The sequence below is a fragment of the Gorilla gorilla genome, chromosome 9 (genome assembly GCF_029281585.2).
Source record: "Gorilla gorilla gorilla isolate KB3781 chromosome 9, NHGRI_mGorGor1-v2.1_pri, whole genome shotgun sequence".
NCBI classification, from domain to species: domain Eukaryota; kingdom Metazoa; phylum Chordata; class Mammalia; order Primates; family Hominidae; genus Gorilla; species Gorilla gorilla.
The window spans coordinates 53,904,778-53,926,494 of record NC_073233.2 but is presented as its reverse complement, the minus strand read 5'-3'; the positions used below and the strand labels follow the sequence as shown (position 1 = coordinate 53,926,494).

General features: G+C 43.4%; 1 protein-coding gene across 13 annotated transcripts in view; it reads left to right on the top strand.

Annotated features, from left to right (window-relative positions):
- CELF1 (CUGBP Elav-like family member 1) overlaps positions 1 to 21,717 on the top strand; it is an 87,631-nt gene that overhangs the window by 23,876 nt on the left and 42,038 nt on the right. Inside the window, exon 1 of one of the 13 annotated variants that reach the window (XM_055354916.1) lies at positions 4,750 to 4,955. The exons of the other annotated variants lie outside the window; for them this stretch is intronic. The gene's annotated coding sequence lies outside the window, so the exon portion shown is untranslated. Of the gene's footprint in view, positions 1 to 4,749; positions 4,956 to 21,717 lie in introns of those variants that run through there. 13 annotated transcript variants of the gene reach the window in all.

The window sequence follows — 21,717 nt, the reverse complement described above, 5'->3', positions numbered from 1 at the left end:
GCTGCTCTCGAACTCCTGGCCTCATGTGATCTGCTTGCCTCGGCCTTGCAACGTGCTGGGATTACAGGCATGAGCCAACATGCCTGGTCACTAATTTTTATATTTTTAGTAGAGACTGGGTTTCGCCATGTTACCCGGGCTGGTCTCGAACTTCTGACCTCCAGTGATCCACCTGCCTCAGCCTCCCAAAGTGCTGGGAGCCACTGCCCCCGGCCTCGTCTCCTACTTTCTTTGCTCCAAGGTAGGATTAGAAATAGAAACTGGAGCCAGGAGCTATAGTGCCAGCTACCCAGGAGGCTGAGGTGGGATAATTACTTGAACCTGAGAGGCAGAGGTTGCAGTGAGCTGAGATTGCGCCACTGCGCTCCAGCCTGAGCTACAGAGCAAGACTCTGTCTCAAAAAAAAAAAAAAAAAAAAAAAGTAAAATAAACTGGGTGAGGTGGCACACATCTGTACTCAGTTCCAGGTACTTGGGAGGCTGAAGTGAGAGGATCACTCCAGCCCAGGAGGTTGAGGCTGCAGTGAGCTGTGATCCTGCCACTGGACTCTAGCCTGGGAGACAGATATAAAAGTAAAAGCTGGAAGCTTTACCTTTTTTTTTTTTTTTTTTGAGGCAGGGTCTCACTGTGTTGGCCTGGCTGGGGTGCAGTGGTGTGATCATAGCTCACTGCAGCCTTGAACTCCTGGAATCAAAATGATCCTCCTGCCTCAGCCTCCTGCGTAGCTGGGACCACAGGCAGGTGCCATCATGCCTGGCTAATTTTTGTGGCTTTTGTTTTTTTGTGGAGATGGGGTCTCACTGTATTGCTCAGGCTGGTCTCAAACTCTTGGCCTCAAGTGATACCTCTGCCTCAACCTCCCAATTTTTATTTTTATTTTTTTAAGAGACAGGATCTTGCTTTTTTCCAGGCTGGAGTGCAGTGGCACAATCATAGCTCACTGCAGCCTCAAACTCCTGGCCTCAATGAACAATCCTGCCACCTCGGCCTCCCAAAGTGCTTGTATTACAGGTGTGAGCCACTGTGCCTGGCCAAACTTTAACTTTTTAAAAAAATGTGAGATGGAATAACTGTATATTGTTGTCTTGAGTCCTTAAACTGAAAATCTGGTAAAAGTTGTGAATCCATTTCCTTATAAATGCATACAGAGGTAGAGTTTTACACATAGTATAAGGAAGTTTTTTGAATTCATGAAATGTCAATGGGCCATAGATATGGACCCCGATCTAGTCCAATCCCTTATTTCTCTTGAGGAAATAAGGGAGGAGAACTGACCTATCAAAGGCCATACTTTACGTGTTTATAGTCATTTTGATTTTGAGGTTATACTTGGAGCAATTCCTCTTCATGTACACAACTGTGGTGTATTGCTGTGTGTTTGTTTTTGGGAGGGGTGGGGGGATGGGGGACAGAGTTTTACTCTTGTCACCCAGGCCAGAGTGCAATGGTGCGATCCTGGCTCACTGCAACCTCCACCTCTCGGGTTCAACCCATTCTCTTGTCTCAGCCTCCGGAGTAGCTGGGATTACAGGCATGCACCACCACGCCCAGCTGATTTTTGTATTTTTAGTAGAGACGGGGTTTCACCATGTTGGCCAGGCTGGTCTTGAACTCCTCACCTCAGGTGATCCACCTGCCTCGGCCTCCCAAAGTGCTGAGGTTACGGGCGTGAGCCACCACACCTGGCCTGCTTTGTGTTCTGTATTTTTACTTAGTTGCCTTCACACAAGTATTTTTAGTAGAGTACATACAGGTAATTAAAGCTGTGATCTTAAACATGAAAAAAGCATATTAATTCACAGTAAACTGCTCTTTGGGAAGTCAAAGTTGCTGTAATAGGACTGCTCAGATTCTTAAAAAATTAAATACAGTGTATACAATGAAGTCAGATATACAATGAATAAGCCAGTATATACAATGAAGAGGCTTAATTTTTTTTTTAAGTTTTGTAGAGACAGGGTCTATGTTGCCCAGGGTGTACTTGAACTCCTGATCTCAAGTGATCCTCTCCCTTGACCTCTCAAAGTGCTGGGATTACAGGGGTGAAACACTGCATGTGGCCCAGTTAAGAGGCTTTTACTTATTTTTTTTTGTTTTTTGAGGCAGTGTCTCACTTTGTCACCCAGGCCGGAGTGCGGTGGCACGATCACGGCTAACTGCAGTCTTGACCTCCTGGGCTCAAGGAATCTTCCCACCTCAGCCCCCTGAGTAGTTGGGACTACAGGCACGTGCCACCATGTCCGGCTAACTTTTTACTTCTTTCTGTAGAGACGAGGTCTCCTTATGTTTAGTGTTAAGAGGCTTTTAATAACATGTTGAATACTTGCATGTCTGTTTTATGGGACATGAATGTGCCTCTACTGCTGGAATCCTGCTATGAACTCAGTAATGGATAGGAGCTAGGCAGTGCTTTTTTCTTTGGAGCTTTTTTTTTTTTTAGACGGAGTTTTGCTCTTGTCGCCCAGGCTGGAGTGCAGTGGCACAATCTCGGCTGACTGCAACCTCTGCCTCCTGGGTTCAAGTGATTCTCCTGCCTCAGCCTCCTGAGTAGCTGGGATTACAGGCACGCACCCCCACGCCCAGCTAATTTTTGTATTTTTAATAGAGACAGGGTTTTACCTTGTTGGCCAGGCTGGTCTTGAACTCCTGACCTCAGGTGATCCATCATGGGATTGCAGGCACGAGCCACCACTGCCCGGCCTGGAACTCCTTTTGATGACTGGTTAACTTAGCAGTGTTTTATAATCAAGGATCTCATAGTTATATCAGCATAAACATTTCTAGTTCCACCATTCTATTTCCCTGTGACAGGGTTTTTGTTTTTTTTTTCTTAATAGTGGTTTAAAATTTATTCAACAGGCTAGGCAGAAATGTCTCAGATGGAAGAATATTTTCCTGAAAGTGTTATATGAAAAATGTTACAGTGGATGCTGAGTTATGGTCTGAATTTATTTTTATCTTACTTTAGAATATGTTTTCTCTAAAGTCGGCAAAAACTATAATTTTGCTTCCATAAGCAGTGTGGTATTAATCTCATACTATGAAACATTTCAGGTTGAAACCACACTCAGAATTTCAGAAATGGAGGGATCTTAGAAATCATCTTGTTCAAATTCTGTATTCTTCACATTTAAGATATCGCAGGTGCCTTTTTTTTTTCTTCCTTGAGACGGAGTTTTGCTCTTGTTACCCAAGCTGGAGTGCAATGGCACAATCTTGGCTCACGGCAACCTCCGCTTCCCAGGTTCAAGCGATTCTCCTGCCTCAGCCACCCCAGTAGCTGGGATTACAGGCATGCACCACCACACCTGGCTAATTTTGTATTTTTAGTAAAGACGGGGTTTCTCCCTGTTGATCAGGCTGGTCTCGAACTCCGGACCTCAGGTGATCTGCCCACCTTGGCCTCCCAAAGTGCTGGGATTACAGACGTGAGCTACCACTCCTGGCGTGCAGGTGCCCTTAATGAGAGTTCTGGTAGGTGGGATAAGCAAGAAAGTCTAGGTCTGTCTGTTCTCAGTCTCTCTTCTCTCTTTTCTTTCTTCCTTTTTTTGTTTGTTTGTGGATAGAGACGGGTTCTCGCCACATTGCCCAGGCTGGTCTCAAACTCCTGGGCTCAAGTGGTCCACCCATCTTGGCCTACCAAAGTGCTGAGATTATACATGTGAGCTATCAAGGCCAGCCTCTCTTCTCTTAATGTGTATAGCATTTATAGTTTGTACCCCACGCTTTAGTGCAGTAGTCATGTACTGTCTGCCTTTATTATTAATATCTCATGTTAATCTCATCTAGGAACTAGATTGGAGGTCACTGATACTATGGTTTTGATTTGTGCTGTAGCCCCTGTGATACCGAATAAATACATAACCAGGCTGGGCTTGGTGGCTCATGCCAGTAATCCCAGCCCTTTGGCAAGCCGAAGTGAGTGGATCACTTGTACCTAGGAGTTTGAGACCCGCCTGGGCAGCATGGTGAAACCCCATCTCTATAAGGGGGGAATAAAATTACGTAGGTGGTATGCACTAAGTACTTCAGTAAGGGCTGAAGAATAGAATCATTTGAGCCAATCAGCCGTGCATTTCTTATTGTTGGAAAGTTCACTCTGGTCAGCAATTAAGCTTTTCACATACTTCACATTGAAGTGAATCTAAATGAATTGTTCTAAGTAAAATAATTTTTGGAACACAAATATTTGGCTTCTGGTTATATAAGCCATCATCCTCAGACATAGATTTTAAAAATTATATTAGAGTTTATTTTAACTTGTATCAACCAGAAAATAAAAAAGAGCTCAAAACATACACAGTTGGAATGAGACCTTCATTCTGAAAGCAGCAAGGAACTAGTGAAAGTTAACATTGTTCACTCGAATGGAGAATAACCTTTTTTTGCATGTTAAATTTTAGGATTTAAATGATAAATTGAGCCTCACCACTACTGCTGATCTGGTGAGAATCTGACCTAGTAAAGGTTTTCAAATGTCTTTTCCATTTCCCGTGGCTGAGGGATTCTTGGTGTCAGTGACTGAAATTATTTGGAAGTTCCTTGACTGAAATAGAATATCTCAAACCTTATTTCAAGTACCAGCCTGTGTGTTTCTGTTTTTTGTCTGGAGCATGTGAACAGAATGCATGTGTGTGAGATAATTGGGCTTTCACTAATGGCCCCCTTTCAGCAACCATGTATGGGTAAAGCTGTTCAGTTCCCTGCTCCTCCCTCTCTGAGCACGGAGCAGAATCTGTTCTGCTGAAGCTGCTGTTCCACATTTTAGCTTGCTATATTTGTACAGCAACAGCAGGAGCAGCCCACTAGCTAGGCCGTGTGGCCACCCTTTGGCACCCGCACCGGCTCAGACCTGCTCAGGACTCAGCCAGGGCACACAGTTTGTGTTCTTACGTGCGTCCATCTGTCTGTCTGTGTGCGTCTCTGTGGAGGACTGAGGTTTTCAAGTGAAAGAGGTGACTCGTTTGTCTTTGTTGCTTTGCTGTGTTTAGGTTTGTCAATTGTAAATTGTAGAGAATGCTTCAGGTTGTTAGGGATGGGGTGAGGAGACAAGATTTGTATTTAACAAAATACCATCTTGGCGAGAGGGTACCAAACAGGGAAATGTGATGTCAGAAATGGTCTTTGGGTTCCCTTTAGAAACATACCTTGTTGAAGTGGTAGTGTTTTTTTTTTCCTCTTTGTTTTGTTACAGGTCACAAAGATCAGCTCTTGGGGTGGTATTGAATTCCTTTCTTGGCACTCAAATTTTTTGACATAAAATTCGAGTATAAAAAGATGAGCCACCTCCACCCCTTTAAGAAATGATTTAGTGCACATCTTGAAAGAGTGCAGTAGGGGTTAAGTGTGTTGACTTCGCTGTCTGCCAGGAAAGGAACTGTGGGGAATGCCCTGTTGCTTTGGGCCCCACAGCAACGTATGCTGTTTGTGCTGTTTGAGTGCTTTGTAAAGTTTGGCCTTACAGAGGCCTTGTAATGTCTTTTGGTGTCATGTCTATTTAAGGAATAGCAGAAGACATGACATGTAGACAAATTTCAGGTTATTTTCAGAAGATACTGGGTTTGTTACTGTATTTTAAAAGGATACTTTCTTGGTTTGTTATGAGATATTCTAATTAAACAGTGATGAATTCCTTACTCCTGGTCAGCGTAAGTCTAAATTCAAGTTTGTTGCTTTGTTTTACAGTTTCCTTTCACTCCCCTCCCCCATCCCCTCATGAGTCATAAGCATGCAGTGTTGGGAATAGAACTTGTCAGCTGAGTGGGGATGAGACAGTTCTCTGCCCATACTATTTGTAACTGTAGTCAGTGAGGAGAGGAAAGGACGTTACTAAATGCTGGAGAAACACCTTGATTGAGGCAGCTTCTTCTGTGGCTGTGTGGTATGGATGCAGAGTTCTGTGTGACTATACACTGATGTATTCTGGCTCTGAATCACTTAGGGATCTCTTCTGTACCTTGTCCATTGTAGGTTTTGGATGCTTATTTGTTTAGGGTCTAGGACCTGGTGCTTAGCCTCTCCTGGATCCTGTATATTTACGGACTTTCTAAATTCTTTTGAGTGTGGAATTATATCTTCTTCATCTTCTCTTTCTTGGCTATTCTTAGTGCCCTTCTCATTTTACTGTCCTAATGTTTTCCCATTTATACTATGAATCATTGTGCACCCTATGTAGAGCCTGTCGTTGGAGATTAAAATCAGTGGCAGCTCTTTGATTTTACAGCTCAGCCTCAGTAAGTGACACTCTGATTAGCACACCTATATTCTAGCTTTCTTTTTGTTCTTGGCCTTTTTTAAAATTTATAACTTCCCTGGTCTCATTTTATTAGTTTATATTTTTCCAGTGTGTCCATTTTGAAAGCTTCATGAAAAAAAATTTTTTTTTGGTTTGATGAAAGGAATGAATAAATGTTTATACATAAATAAGTGTTCTCAGAACAAGTGGTTTGGTAATCCATAATGAAGATATTGGACTCTAACAGGCCCAGTTGGAGGTGCAAGATCTGTCAGCCTATTGCTGCCAGAATTCTTACCTATTCACTTCCCCCTCCTGCTAGGAAATATCTTGGAATAATCTCAGGTACCCAATTTTTTTTTTTAAATAAATGAAGCCTATTTTATTACTTCAAGTTTGCTTTTTTTTTTTTTTTTTTCTGAAGATGGAGTCTCGCTCTGTTGCCCAGGCTGGAGTGCAGTGGCACGAACTCAGCTCACTGCAGCCTCCACCTCCCAGGTTCAAGCAATTCTCCTGCCTCAGCCTCTGAGTAGCTGCGACTACAGGCGCATGCCACCACACCTGGCTAATTTTTTTATTTTAGTAGAGATGGGGTTTCACCGCGTTGGCCAGGCTGGTCTCGAACTCCTGACCTCAGGTGATCCACCCACCTTGGCCTCCCAAAGTGCTGGGATTACAGGCCTGAGCCACTGTGCCTGGCGTTTTTTTTTTTGTTGTTGTTGTTGTTGTTTTAGACAGAATCTTGCTCTGTCACCAAGGCTGGAGTGCAATGACACAATCTCAGCTCACTGCAACCTCTGCCTCCAGGGTTCTCCTGACTCAGCCTCTGGAGTAGTAGCTGGGACTTCAGACGCCCACCACCATGCCCAGCTAATTTTTGTATTTTTAGTAGAGATGGGGTTTCACCATGATGGCCAGGCTGGTCTCCAACTCCTGATCTCGGGTGATCCGCCTGCCTTGGCCTCCCAAAGTGCTGGGGTTACAGGCTTGAGCCACCATGCCCGGCCTACTTCAAGTGTTAATGATAAAAAAAATTTCAGCCGGGCAAGGTGGCTCACACCTGTAATCCTAGCACTTTGGGAGGCCGAGGCAGGCAGATCACCTGAGGTCGGGAGTTCAAGACAAGCCTGACCAACATGGAGAAACCCCGTGTCTACTAAAAATACAAAAAAATCAGCCAGGCTTGGTGGCACATGCCAGTAATCCCAGCTACTCGGGAGGCTGAGGCCGGAGAGTCTCTCGAATCCGGGAGATGGAGGTTGCGATGAGCTGAGATCATGCCATTGCACTCCAGCCTGGGCAACAAGAGCAAAACCCGTGTCAAAAAAAAAAAAAAAAAAAAATTAGCATAGCTGTTGCATTTTAAAAATTGAAACTACATACTGTGTTTCTAGCTCAGTAAACAGATGAACCTGTTGTCTTTGAGTAACATAACCATTGAGCGTTGTACAGTACATCTTAAGATCAGGTACTTTATTTTGAAGAGATAGAATCATCATGTAACAGGCTGAAATTTTTGGGGACTCATTCTTTTCCACCATAGACACCAATCTTAGTGCCCAGAATAATAATAGTAGCAAATGTTTATTGAGCACTTTCTATGTGTCAGGCACTATTCTAAATGCTTTACATATATAAATTTAATTCTAACAAATATCCTGTAAGGTAGATACTGTTTCTGTAACCATTTTGTGCATGAAGAAACAGAGGTATTTATGAAGAGGTTAAACAATTTCCCCAGTTACCTGGCTAGTAAGCAGCAAAACTGGGATTAGAAAGCAGTGGTATGACTCCAGAGTCTAGGTATAGGGTACATGGTGGGTTTGTAGTAAATATTTGTCTATTTTATTAGCACACTTTATTATTTGAGATTATTAAATTATGAATCAGTCTAACCCATTTTCATTTTAGAATTTCCTTATGAAAATAACTATATGATTTTGGTTTTGCAGATCACCATCAACTGTACTAGTTCATTTATTTTTTATTTTATTTTTTATTTTTGGAGACGGAGTCTCTCTCAGTCGCCCAGGCTGGAGTGCAGTGGCACGATCTCGGCTCACTGCAAACTCCGCCTCCCAGGTTCACGCCATTCCCCTGCCTCAGCCTCCTGAGTAGCTGGGACTACAGGCGCCCGCCACTATGCCCAGCTAATTTTTTTGTATTTTTAGTAGAGACGGGGTTTCACTGTATTAGCCAGGATGGTCTCGATCTCCTAACTTCGTGATCCGCCCATCTTGGCCTCCCAGAGTGCTGGGATTACAGGCGTGAGCCACCACGCCCTGCCCTCTAGTTCATTTATTGGTGGTAAAGAACAGCAAGCCAAGTAACAAGTTTGTGAAACATCTCTAAAATTACTAGTTTATCTCCACTAGTACCAGACTATTTACTGAAGATATTGAAAGCAGAATTAATTTTAGCCTTTTTGGGGAGGGGGAGGGGGCGCGGGAAGAGATTGGTTCTCACTGACCCAGGCTGGAGGGCAGTGGCACGATCTTGGCTCACCACAACCTCTGCTCCCAGGGTCAAGTGTTCCTCCCACCTCAGCCTCCTGAGTGGTGGGACTACAGGCACATGCCGCCATGCCCAGTTAATTTTTTTGTATTTTTTGGGTAGAGGTAGGGTTTTGCCGTGTTGCCCAGGCTGGTCTTGAACTCCTGAGCTCAAGTGATCTGCCCACCTCGGCTTCCCAAAATGCTGGGATTACAGGCATGAGCCACAGTGCCTGGCCTGCTTCTTTACCTCGTTTCCTGCACCACACATCTTCCGGAGATGCCCTTACAAGGGGAGCATGGGAAGGTAGAACCAGCAAGTTTTGCCATATCCATAAACTTATAATCTGTGTGAGAGTGACAGGAAAACACAGAGAAGTCTGTTCAAAAGAAATGATGATGAGGGAATTATTAGTAGGCCATGTAATTCAGTGGAGGGTAGCAAAAAATGTATTATATCATGGACAGTGTGATGAAATAGCACAAAAATTTGATTTAGACAGGGAAATAAGAATCAGCTCTCCTGAGATTTTTTAAGTCTTTCACATTTATGGTAACATTTTCCCTTAGATAGATGCTCTCCCATGTTTCTTGTTTCTAGTGCAAGTCATATTTTCTGAACAAGACCATTAACTCCTTAAGGACAGGGATTGTGCCTTTTTTTTGGTATCCTCTTTAGTTCTGGGTATATAGTAGATGTTTTCTAAAAATGTAGTTGCTTTTTTGATTGATAGATCTCCTGGCTTTTTTTTTTTAAGAGCTTGGTTTTGTAAAAATGAAATCAAAGCACTGACAAGTTAAATTTTGTGGAACAGTTGAGATTTTTTTAGGAGTGATTTGAAGGATGTGACAGATGATTTAAGTGGGTATTTAAATGTGAGAAGCACTCCTTTTTTTTTTTTTTTGAGACGGAGTCTGGCTCCGTCGCCCAGGCTGGAATGTAGTGGCACGATCTCAGCTCACTAAAAGCTGCGCCTCCCAGGTTCATGCCATTCTCCTGCCTCAGCCTCCCGAGTAGCGGGGACTACAGGCGCCCACGACCATGCCCAGCTGATTTTTATTTTCAGTAGGGGTTTCACCGCGTTAGCCAGGATGGTCTCGATCTCCTGACCTTGTGATCCACCCGCCTTGGCCTCCCAAAGTGCAAGTGCTGGGATTACAGGCGTGAGCCACCACGCCCGGCGAGAAGCATCTTTAGGAGCACAATTGCAGAGTGATGAAAGCATGATAATTGAAGTGTACCTTATTTATTTATTTATTTATTTAGAGATGGAGTCTCGCTGTCACACAGGCTGGAGTGCAGTGGCGTGATCTCAGCTCACTGCAACCTCTGCCTCCCTGTTCAAGTGATTCGTCTGCCCCAGCCTCCCAAGTAGCTGGGATTACAGGTTCCTGCCTCCACGCCGGGCTAATTTGTTTGTATTTGTAGTAGAGATGGGGTTTCACCACGTTGGCCAGGCTGGTCTCGAACTCCTGACCTCAAGTGATCCACCTGCCTCGGCCTCCCAAAATGCTGGGATTACAGGCCAGCCAAAGTAACTTTTTTTAAAAAGTGATAATAGAATAGAATAGAATTTGTCCTAGGGCTGTGCGTCCTTTAGGGTGAATCAAGCTTTGCTGAACGTGTTCCCTGATTGGCTGAAACAGAGGTACAAAATTTGCATTTTCTGGCCTATAACCTAACTGTCTCAGGAAGTGTCTCTACAGAAGTAGTTTCTGTTTTCTCTAGTTTTATAGAATTAAGAATTTAAGAACGGAAAGAAAAGAAAGTTTCCTGCTTTTCAACAGAACAGGGCAAAGCTCCTGAAACAAGACCATATGGAAGCATCCCGCATGAGTGCCCGTGTGTTTGATGGTGAGGTTGGGGCAGATGGTACAGGCAGGGTTCTTGGCTGCTTGGTCAAGGATTTTGGAGATGATAGAAGTTAGGTGGCTAGTGCTAAGGAAAGACTGTTGTATGTTGTGTGTATTGGGCCTGTCTGCCTAAGAGGTGGAGCAGCCTCACAGAGAGGAAGGAAATTGATGTGTTTGGTAGGGTAGAGGTAAGATAAGAAAAGAGGCAGGGGAGATGCAGAGTTGGAATGATAAAGCTTGCAATTGCATCTAAACCTGCTCCTGAGATAAGGGAGAGAGAGACAAGATATTACAGTGTGAGAAATAAGATTCCAGTTCCCTGGTGTCTTCTGTTCTCTAGAGCCTTCAAGTAAGATACTGCAGGGACTGTAGGGTTTTTCTGTTTAAACTTGAAGCTCTTTTGATTCCTTTTTGAGATACAAGCCAAAAGCTGTATTTATAGAACTTGTTTTGACATATTATCTCACCCTGTCCCTTGCCTTCTTTACTGGAATCCAGCTAATGTTGCACTTTGCCTTGGCAGGAAAGGTTGATTGAAGAAAATGTATAGCTATACAGCTGAGTGATTGAAAATAGCTTCAGACTTTGTAAATAGGCCATACATGATGAGGTCCCAGCTGCATGAATGTTATTTGAGTTGCTGGGGTCATTTAAAATGGTGTGATATAATTATGATATACTTCTGGATCACCTGGACAATGGCAGTTTCCACACAGAAGTTTCAGGCAAAGCAGGAAAAAAATACAAAACCAAAATGCTGTTTTGGAAAAGAGTATGAGTTGAGGTTTTTCTTTACTTTGTGCTTTATAGTTCCACGAGTTTTCATTTTTTTAAGTGGTAGGAATGGACATATGGGTTGCAGGGGGAAGTGGACAAGGGGATACAGTGTCTGCAGGTTAGGTTGCCGTGCTCCAAAAGCTCGAGTTTTCTTTAAAAAAATTTTCAGTAGGCCGGGCACAGTGGCTCATGCCTGTAATCCTAGCACAGGTCGATCACCTAAGGTCAGGAGTTCGAGACCAGCTTGGCCAACGTGGTGAAACCCCATCTCTACTAAAAATACAAAAAAGTAGCTGGGTGTGGTGGCAGGTGCCTGTAATCCCAGCTGCTCGGGAGGCTGAGGAAGTAGAATTGCTTGAACCCGGGAGGCAGAGGTTGCAGTGAGCCAATATTGCGCCATTGTACTCTAGCCTGGGCAACAAGAGCATAACTTCGTCTCAAAAAAAAAAAAAAATTTCTGTAGAATAGGTAACGTGTTCACATGTAAGCAATTCAACCACTGTTCCACCTCTACAACTACTGTTAGCAATTATTTCTTTATCCATCCAGAGATAATCTGTTCATATACAAGCCATGTGTAATTCCTTTCTTATTATATGAATACGTCTTGATCAGTTAGCTGCCTTATTTTCTTTAATAGCTACATAGTGTTCTGTTGTGTGGTTATACTGTATTTAATAGCCTTCAATTAATGGTCATATGTTTTCAGGTTTTGCTGATATAAACAATGTTCTTATGAATGCCCCTTTGCATACTTTGTATACATCAGATACAAGATTATTTGTAAACTATATTTCTAGAACTGGGATTGCTGAATTCAAAGGGCATGTCTTTTTTTTTTTTTTTTTTTTTTCCTGTTTGTTTTTTTAGACAGGCTCTCTCTCAGTTGTCCAGGCTGGAGTGCAGTGGCATGATCACAGTTCACTGCAGCCCCGACCTCCTGGGCTCAAGTGATTCTCCCGCCTCAGCTTCCCAAGTAACTGGGACTACAGGCACGCGCCACCACACCCAGCTCATTTTTGAATTTTTTTGTAGAGATAAGTCTCACTATATTGCCTGGGCTGGTCTGGAACTTGTGGGCTCAAGCAGTCCTCCCAAAGTGCTGAGATTATAAGTGTGAGCCACTGTGCTCAGCTCAGTTTTCAATATTGATGAGATACTATCCCTTTTTATATTTTGCAAGTGATACTATCCATTGAAAAATACTAGTGAGCTGGGCGTGGTGGCTCATGTCTGTAATCCCAGCACTTGGGGACACTGAGGCAAGTGGATCACCTGAGGTCAGGAGTTCAAAACCAGTCTGGCCAACATGGTGAAACCTTGTCTCTACTAAAAAAATATAAAAATTAGCCAGGCTTGGTGGCTTGGGCCTGTAGTCCCAGCTACTGGGGAGGCTGAGACAGGAGAATTGCTTACAGCTGGGAGGCAGAGATTGCAGTGAGCCAAGATCATGCCACTGCACTCCAGCCTAGGCGACAGAGTGAGACTCTGTCTCAAAAAAAAAAAAAAAAAAGAGAATATTATTAATGGAGATGGGGAGGCCTAATAATTGCAATGTCAGTCAAGCAATTACCCTAAAGAGTTGCTAGAATAAACATAGGATCTGCAATACCTGGAAGATTTAAGAAACCCTCTTGAGATGAGCTTAATTATCAGCTGTAGCAACCATTATTGCTGTTATTGTTGGAGAAGAGGCAGGTTGCCTAGAGGAGGTGGAAGCAGCTGCTCCCCTTCCTTTTAAACTAAATTCGGGGGAATTTGGTGATACTAGCTAAATCTGCAAATCATCTCTATTTTACTTTCAGTGTATTAGAGCATTACTTTCACTCACTTATTATGATCTTGACCAATTCAAAAAACATTTGTGGTCCATGGGCCATTCAGTCCTTTTCTCTCTCTCTTTTTATTTTTATTTTTTATTTTGAGACAGAGTCTTTTGCTCTGTCACCCAGGCTGGAGTGCAGTGACGTGATTTCAGCTCACCTCCTGGGTTCAAGCAATTCTTCCTGCCGTAGCCTCCCAAATAGCTGGGATTACAGGCGCCTGCCACCATGCCCAGCTAATTTTTGTATTTTTAGTAGAGATAGGGTTTCACCATGTTGAACCCGGGAGGCAGAGGTTGCAGGGAGCCAAGATCGCACCACTGCCCTCTAGCCTGGGTGACAGAGCAAGACTCTATCTAAAAAAAAATAAATAAATAAGTAAATAATAAAGAGAGGCAAAGTAATATTTTGAGTTTCCCAATAAAAAGCATTTTACAAGCTGCCTTATTTTACCAAATACAGCACTGTGACTCAAGAAAGTCCAAGTCCCAGTGGTTGGTTGTGGAACCCAGGTCTCTTAATCCCTTATCTTCCCTTTAGTTCCTTCATCTGAAAAATTGGAATGAAAATGCTGAAGAATCTCCTTTGAGCACTCAGAAAAATAATTATAGTCCTTTCCAAAGGTTATGTATTATAATGACTCTGCAAGAGACATCAAGATTATAAGGTGATTTAAAAGTCGCTCTCACAGTGCTTGAGAAAAAAATTAGTCACATTCTGCCTACATGGTACTAACATATGGTGCAGCCCTGATGAGCTGCACAAGTGGGCTGAAATCAAAATGCAGTTGGAAAGAGGAGCAGTAGTGACTCACTAGATAAGACAGATTTGGCCTCATGGCAGGGCAGTGAAACTGAGAAGGAACTGTGGCCTTAGAACATGCCAAATTTGAGCAAGTGATCATGAATATTATGGAAAGGTTGAATGACTGAGCCTTTGGGTTTGAATTAGGTACTTCGTCTGGTGTCACAGTCCTTGGAGCTAGCACCCTCCCTCGGTGGGTTCAGAGCTCCGACTTCCTCCACCTCCCTCACTTCTGTGTATTACTTCTGTGTATCATTCCCTGTGCCTTTGAAGGTAGAAGCCACCAGGCAAATACTTAACACTGATGTGCCTGGAACATTGGGTTCAAACTGCAATGATAGGTAGAAGCGTTAGTAATTCTGCCCAGAGAAAGCTGTGCATTAGCTTAGCTACCATATGTAAATTGCTACTGCTGCATCCAGCAATTTGTTGTCCATTGTTGACAGTACTGCCATGGTAAAGAAACAGGAACTATAGAAAGAGTTAGATTCCTCCTCCCACCTCCCAGCTCTCACCACAGTAGGAAGCTGTTTGGGGAGCAGAGAGGAAATACGGGGGATTTGAGAGTTACACCCAGTGTGTGGGCATTTGGGGAGGAAATAGGAAAAGAGATTTTTAAAATTATTAATTTATTTTTTGAAACAAGGTCTTGCTCTGTCACCCAGACTGGAGTGCAGTGGCACGATCATGGCTCACTGCAGCCTCAAATTTCTGGACTCAAGCAATCTTCCTACCTCAGCATCCAAATTAGGGCTACAGGCGTGCGCTGCCATGCCTGTCTGATTTTTTTTTTTTTTTTTTTTTTTTTTGTAGAGATAGGGTCTTGCTATGTTGCCGAGGCTGGTCTCAAACTCCTGGGTGCTAGAGATGTTCCTGCCTTGGCCTCCCAAAGTGCTGGGATTACAGGCATGAGCCATCATGCCTGGCCAAAAAGAGATTTTTAAAAATGTTTTTTGCATGCTCTGTTTGCCTCATCTGAGTGCCTCTAAAATAGAGTGTCTCTCAGGTGAGACGACCTCTGGTTTAGGTGCTTATATACTCATGGAAAGATCATATAACTAAATGGGAGGTGAGCTAGATTAGGGAGGAAGGAGGAGAATAAAGAGCCTACTCCCATCCAACTTTCGTATACTACTTTTTTTGTATGATTTCTGAGGATTTAATAATTATGTTTTGTGAAATAGTTGTTCTGTTTATTGGTTGTGAATATGCAAGGATGCTATTGGCAGAGTCAAGCTTTAGGCCATTTGTGGCTCTGATCCTTTAATAATGGCTGCTTGCGAGAAAATGTTTATCATTGTTAGGTGCAAAAAAGTAGGTTGTGCAGTATTATACTTAGTATAATATTGAATTTGAAAATTCTGTGTATTTGAGGCCAGGCGTGTTGGCTCATGCCTGTAATCCCAGCACTTTGGGAGGCCAAGGTGAGCCCATCACTTGAGGTCAGGAGTTCCAGCCTGACCAGCATGTCGAAACCCTGTCTGTACTAAAAAATACAAAAATTAGCTGGGTGTGGTGGTGCACGCCTGTAGTCCCAGCTACTTGGGAGGCTGAGGCAGGAGAATTGCTTGAACCCGGGAGGCAGAGGCTGCAGTGAGCTGAGATCATGCCACTGCACTCCAGCCTGGACAACAGAACAAGACTCCATCTGGGGGGGGGAAAAAAAAGGAAAATTTTGTGTATTTGAGTGTTTGTACATTTTATTGTATGCATGGAAGAAATCCTGGTAGAAGATAAACCAAAATATGGTTGTAAGTATAATTAATTAAAGTTGGGGAAATGGAAAAATTAAAACAGGAAGGAATACTTATGAAATATTTTGTTTAAAAAAAAAAAAGAAGGTGGCCGGGCGCAGTGGCTCACGCCTGTAATCCCAGCACTTTGGGAGGCCGAGGTGGGCGGATCACGAGGTCAGGAGATCGAGACCATCCTGGCTAACATGGTGAAACCCCATCTCTACTAAAAATACAAAAACTTAGGCATGGTGGCGGGTGCCTGTAGTCCCAGCTACTCGGAAGGCTGAGGCAGGAGAATGGCATGAACCCGAGAGGCGGAGCTTGCAGTGAGCTGAGATCGTGCCACTGCACTCCAGCCTGGGTGACAGAGCGAGACTCTGTCTCAAAAAAAAAAAAAAAGAGGGGGTGCTGCCCACATGTTGCTTTTACAGTACCTGCAATTTCAGGGGGGAAACCCCCCCAAAAACTAGGAAGTGCAAGTATGTCTCAATTCAGGAAAATTCATAGAAACTTTACAAATTACACCAGATAAACTGGGGAATTAAGTTCAACAATTGAAGGTCTGATATGTGTTACTTTTATTCAGGTGTTCTGTGGATATGAATATAAATGAGAAAGTCAGTTGAAACATAGTTCACTAACAACATTTTGAAATGAGATTAAAATCACTAACAGCATTTTAAATGAGGTGAATTGTATGTGATGTGGACTAAACTAGATAGCTGTTTAAAAACTTGTTTAGAGAAAATACAATTATAGTTTTAGATGACCTAGTGTTAGTCTAGATTAATCTAGTCCCATCCTCTAGGGATTGGAAGTCCAAGAGGGGACCATTCTAAGAATGGTTGTGAACCCCTTATAGAATCTGATGAAAGCTGTGGATTTTGTTTTCAGGAAATCTCACTTGTCCATTTTCACACGGTTTAGCATAAAGTTTAGTCTGTTTAGCCTAAAGCATTGTTGGGTTTACAGGCCTCCAGCTCCTGAGAGGTCTGCTTCCCGCTTGATCCTTTTATCTGATTACTTGGCTCTCTGGAGCATGAGAGTAGGTGAACATGGAGTTTTCCAAAGCAGGGGGCCTAACTTACTTATTGAGCTGGGCATGTAACAGGAAGAAAGAAGTAAAGGGCACTGCAAGCTGACTAAAAAGTAATACTTTAAAGAGAATATACTTTTCCCAAGTTATTTCTATTATTTGTCTTTTTTCTCTTTTCCAGTTAAAAGTTTGGGCAGGGTGCGGAGGCTCACATCTGTAATCCCAACACTTTGGGAGGCTGAGGCGGGCAGATCATTTGAGGTCAGGAGTTCGAGACCACCCTGGCTAACATGGCCAGACTCTGTCTCTACTAAAAATACAAAAAAATTAGCCGGGCAGAGTGATCCCTCATCTCTTAAAAAAAAAAAAAAAAAAAAAAAAATTCTGGGCACGGTGGCTCATGCCTGTAATTCCAGCACTTTGGGAGGCCAAGGCGGGTGGATCATGAGGTCAGGAGATCAGGACTATCCTGGCTAATACAGTGAAAACCTGTCTCTACTAAAAATACAAAAAAATTAGCCAGGCTTGGTGGCCAGCGCCTGTAGTCCCAGCTACTCAGGAGGTTGAGGCAGGAGAATCGTTTGAACCTGGGAGGCGGAGGTTGCAGTAAGCAGAGATCATGCCACTGCACTCCAGCCTGGGCAACAGAGCGGGACTCCATCTCAAAACAAAACAAAACAAAAAACCGGGCACAGTGGCTCACTCCTGTAATCCTAGCTTACTCTGGGAGGCCAAGGAGGGTGGATTGCCTAAACTCAGGAGTTCAAGACCAGCTTTGGCAACATGGGGAAACCCTGTTTCTGCTGAAAATACAAAACATTAGCTGGGCATGATGGCTTGTGCCTGTAGTCCTAGCTGCTTGGGAGGCTGAGGCACAAGAAACACTTGAACCCGGGAGGCAGAGGTTGCAGTGAGTCGAGATCATGCCACTTCACTTCAGCCTGGAAAACAGAGAGAGACTCTGTCTCAAAGAAAAAAAAAAAAGGTCAGACTCAACTTTATGGCCCTTAGCATTTAAACAGACCTTTCTGTGGGTTATATGCATGAGCTTCCTTGGAGACAATTTTTAACCTGAAGCAACCTTCTTAGCCCGGATCTCTGTGATCTTGAGGGAGTCATTTCATCTCTTTGTATCTTTTCTCATCTGCAAAATGGAGACAGCGTACGTATGAGGATTAAATGTAAAGCACCCAAAACAGGTCATAGTGTATGGTAAATGCTCAAAAAATGTTAGCTCGTACTTATTGCCACTTTACAAATGTCTAGACATTTCTCTTTACTTTTAGGTGATAAGGGTTTACAAACTTTAAATGCCATATTCCATCAATTTGAAGATGCACATTTATTACCACTGATGGTATGTTAAATACATTGATTCTAAAGATAGAAAAATTTATTGTTCAAAAAACCATTTATGTCAAAGCCAGATATAATATTGGTGAATTATCTATTGTTTGAATTATTTCATCTAGTTCTCATATTTCCCAAGAGGTTACCTCATATTTCCCAAGAGGTTACCTCATATTTCCCAAGAGGTTATCCTGAGGGCCAAGAGAGACTGACAGTTGGGGCCTGCCTCTCCCTCCTCTATCTTTGACCTGAACAGCCTGACTTTCATGTTTAGGAGAAAAACAGTTCTGCTTTTAAGATCATTTAAAAACCTCTAATCTGGATAGTTGTTAGATTATTTTTTTGTTTTGGTTTTTGAGACGATCTTGCTCTGTTGCCTAGGCTGGAGTGCAGTGGTGCCATCACAGCTCACTGCAGCCTCGACCTCTGGGCTCAAGCAATCCTCCCACCTCAGCCTTCCAAGTAGCTGGGACTACAGACACATGTCACCACACCCATCTAATTTTTTTTTTCTTTTTGAGTAGCAACAGGGTTTCACGATGTTGCCCAGGCTGGTCTCAAACTTGTGGGCTCATGCAGTCCTCTCACTTGAGCTTCCCAGAGTGTTGGGATTATAGGTATGAGCCACTGTACCCAGCTAAATTCTTTTTCTTCCTGGCTAAATTCTTTATTAGCTCCCTGTCTTATATCAAGGAAGTTTTTCAAGGAATTTTAAGGTTGCTTACTAACAATTGTTAGTTAAGAGTGAGTTGGCCAGATGCGGGGGCTTGCACCTGTAATCCCAGCACTTTGTGAGGGCAAGAGGGGGTGGATCGCTTGAGCCCAGGAGTTCAAGACCAGCCTGGGCAATGTAGCAAAACCCCTTCTCTACAAAAAATACAAAAATTAGCTGGGCGTGGTGGTGCACACCTGTAGTTCAAGCTACTTGGGAAGCTGTGGTGGGAGGATTGCTTGAGCCCAGGAGGCGGAGGTTGCAGTGAGCCGAGATGACACCGCTGCATTCCAGCCTGGGCAACAGAGCGAGACCCTCAAAAACAAAAAACAAAAACCAGTGAGTCTTACTAATGAGGCCAAGTTCATGGGTTTAGGACTGATGTATGTTATTGAACATCATCGTGCCACAGGCCCTTGTCTCTGGACTTCATGATCTAGCACGTGCTACGTAAGAGCTGCTGATGGTGACTGAGTCAGTGCCACTCATCCTGGGAAAGACAATATTTTGTCATTTACTCAGCATACAAGCTGTATAGGCCAGTAGAAAACACTAAGAATAAAGAGCTTATTACCTTGCCTATTCTAAGAAAGGCTTTTAGAGGATCTGAGAGCCTTTTCTGTCAGTGAAGAACAATTAAAAAACTTCTTATGAGGTTGTATTTTAAATGTCTTTAAACATTTATCGCAGGTAGATAATATTGGAACTCTCAGCTAGCTTGCCCTTCATCTTGCTCTCACCACTCTCCCTACTTCCTTGCTTTTTTTTTTTCTTTTTTGAGACAGTATCTCACCCTGTTGCCCAGGCTGGAATGCAGTGGCGGGATCTCGGCTCACTGCAATCTCCGCTTCCTGAGTTCAAGTGATTCTTATGCCTTAGCCTCCCAAGTAGCTGGGATTGCAGGTGCACGCCACCATGTCCGGCCATTTTTTTTTTTTGAGACACTAATTTTTGTGTTTTTAATAGAGATGGGGTTTCACCATGTTGGCCAGAGTGGTCTCGAATTCCTGACCTCAAGTGACCCGCCCACCTCGGCCTCCCAAAGTGCTAGGATTACAGGCGTGAGCCACTGCATCCGGCCTAATGTTTGTATTTTTAGTAGAGACGGTGTTTCCTCACATTGGCCAGGCTGGTCTGGAACTCCTGGCCTTAAGTGATCCACCTGCCTCGGCCTCCCAAAGTGCTGGGATTACAGGCATGAACCACTCCTGGCTGTTCCCTACATTTTTTTTGCTCCTTTTTCCCTTTAGCCTTATTTTGGAGTGGGGTGGGGAGACAAGGTCTCACTGTGTGGCCTAAGCTGGAGTGCAGTGGTGCCAGCATAGCTCACTACAGCCTCAAACTTCCGGGCTCGAGCAGTGCTCCTGCCTTAGCCTTCCAAGTTGCTGGGACTACAGGTGTGTACCGTCACACCCAGCCCCCCTTTTAGCTTTTTTACTCCTCTTTAGAACCACCTGTGTACTTCCTGGTTCTTGCATTGTGATAGAGAAAGGTAGAGATAATGTTAATAGAAACAGAAATCCATGGAGCTCCAAGGAAATACAGTACAAACAGTTCAGGCTTTCTCACGGAGCATGTGCCCTTTGGTTCCCCACAGAAATGAAAGGAAAGATGTAAAACAGTCAAAGCTTTTAGTTTCCATTCAGCTTTTCTCTCTCACCAAAGCATTTCAGTTTTCTCACAGAATAGGCAATAAAATAACATAGGAAAAGCAAAACTGGGAAGACAAAGCTTTAAAAAAATATAACTTTTTTGAGGCCGGGCGTGGTGGCTCACCCTGTATAATCCCAGCACATTGGGAGGCCAAGGTGGGCGGATCCCCTGAGGTCAGGAGTTCGAGACTAGCCTGACCAACATGGTGAAACCCCATCTCTACTAAAAACACAAAATTAGCCGGGCATGGTGGCGCATGCCTGTAATCCCAGCTACTCAGGAGGCTGAGGCAAAGAATTGCTTAAACCTGGGAGGCGGAGGTTGCAGTAAGCCGAGATCGCGTCATTGCACTCCACCCTGGGCAATAAGAGCGAAACTCCGTCTCAAAACAACCTTTTTTGTGTATTGGACTATTCATTTGCCCTTCTCCACGTGACAGAATCCTGTGTGGAAGATTACAGTGTTGTTTATTTGTGTGTGTGTGTGTGTGTGTGTGTGTGTGTGTGTGTGTGTGTGTGTGGTTTCCTTTAAAAAGTCTTGGTGGCTTAGGAGTAGGATGATACCCTGTTTATGTGGAGGTTTTTTGTTTTTTTTTGGTTTTTTTTTTTAAAGAAATTCATTTTTTTTTCTTTCTCTTGGCCTGGCAGTTAAAATGTTCCTAGCCCCCTGAGGGCTGCTACGTTCTCCAGGACTTAAGATACCTGTCCCTTACCCTTTTGTGTATTGGTCTTTCTTAACAACTCCAGATCTCTCTTTTGCTCTCTTTATCTTCGAGATTCCCTGACTAGTTTGCAGTCTGAGTCTGGTCTCAGAGGGTGGAAGTGATGCCTATGAAAACCAATCACATAATAACACTGTTTTTCAAACTGTGTTCCACATAAAATTTGGAGGGAAACGTGGTTCCCTGGCCTTTGACTTTTACATCTTCCAGAAGAACTCTTAACAGGTAGAAATTTAACTTGCTGTCTACCATCTGTGATAATCACTACAGAGCCTTCTCAAGACACACTATCTCAGTAAAAGTTGATATCTCCTAAATTATGGTCACATTTCTCTAGAGAGACAGACCTACCAAGAAGCCACGGGCAGGTTATCTTCCTTAGCATCTGAATCCTTAGGGTAGTCCTCACCTTAAATGGTCATAATGATAAAGGATTGAATGAAGTTTGTGAACTTAGTAAATGGAAGTTCCTTTCTTCTTGGTAACTTTTGATGGTAGAGGCAGGTGCAAGTAAATGCTTTTAG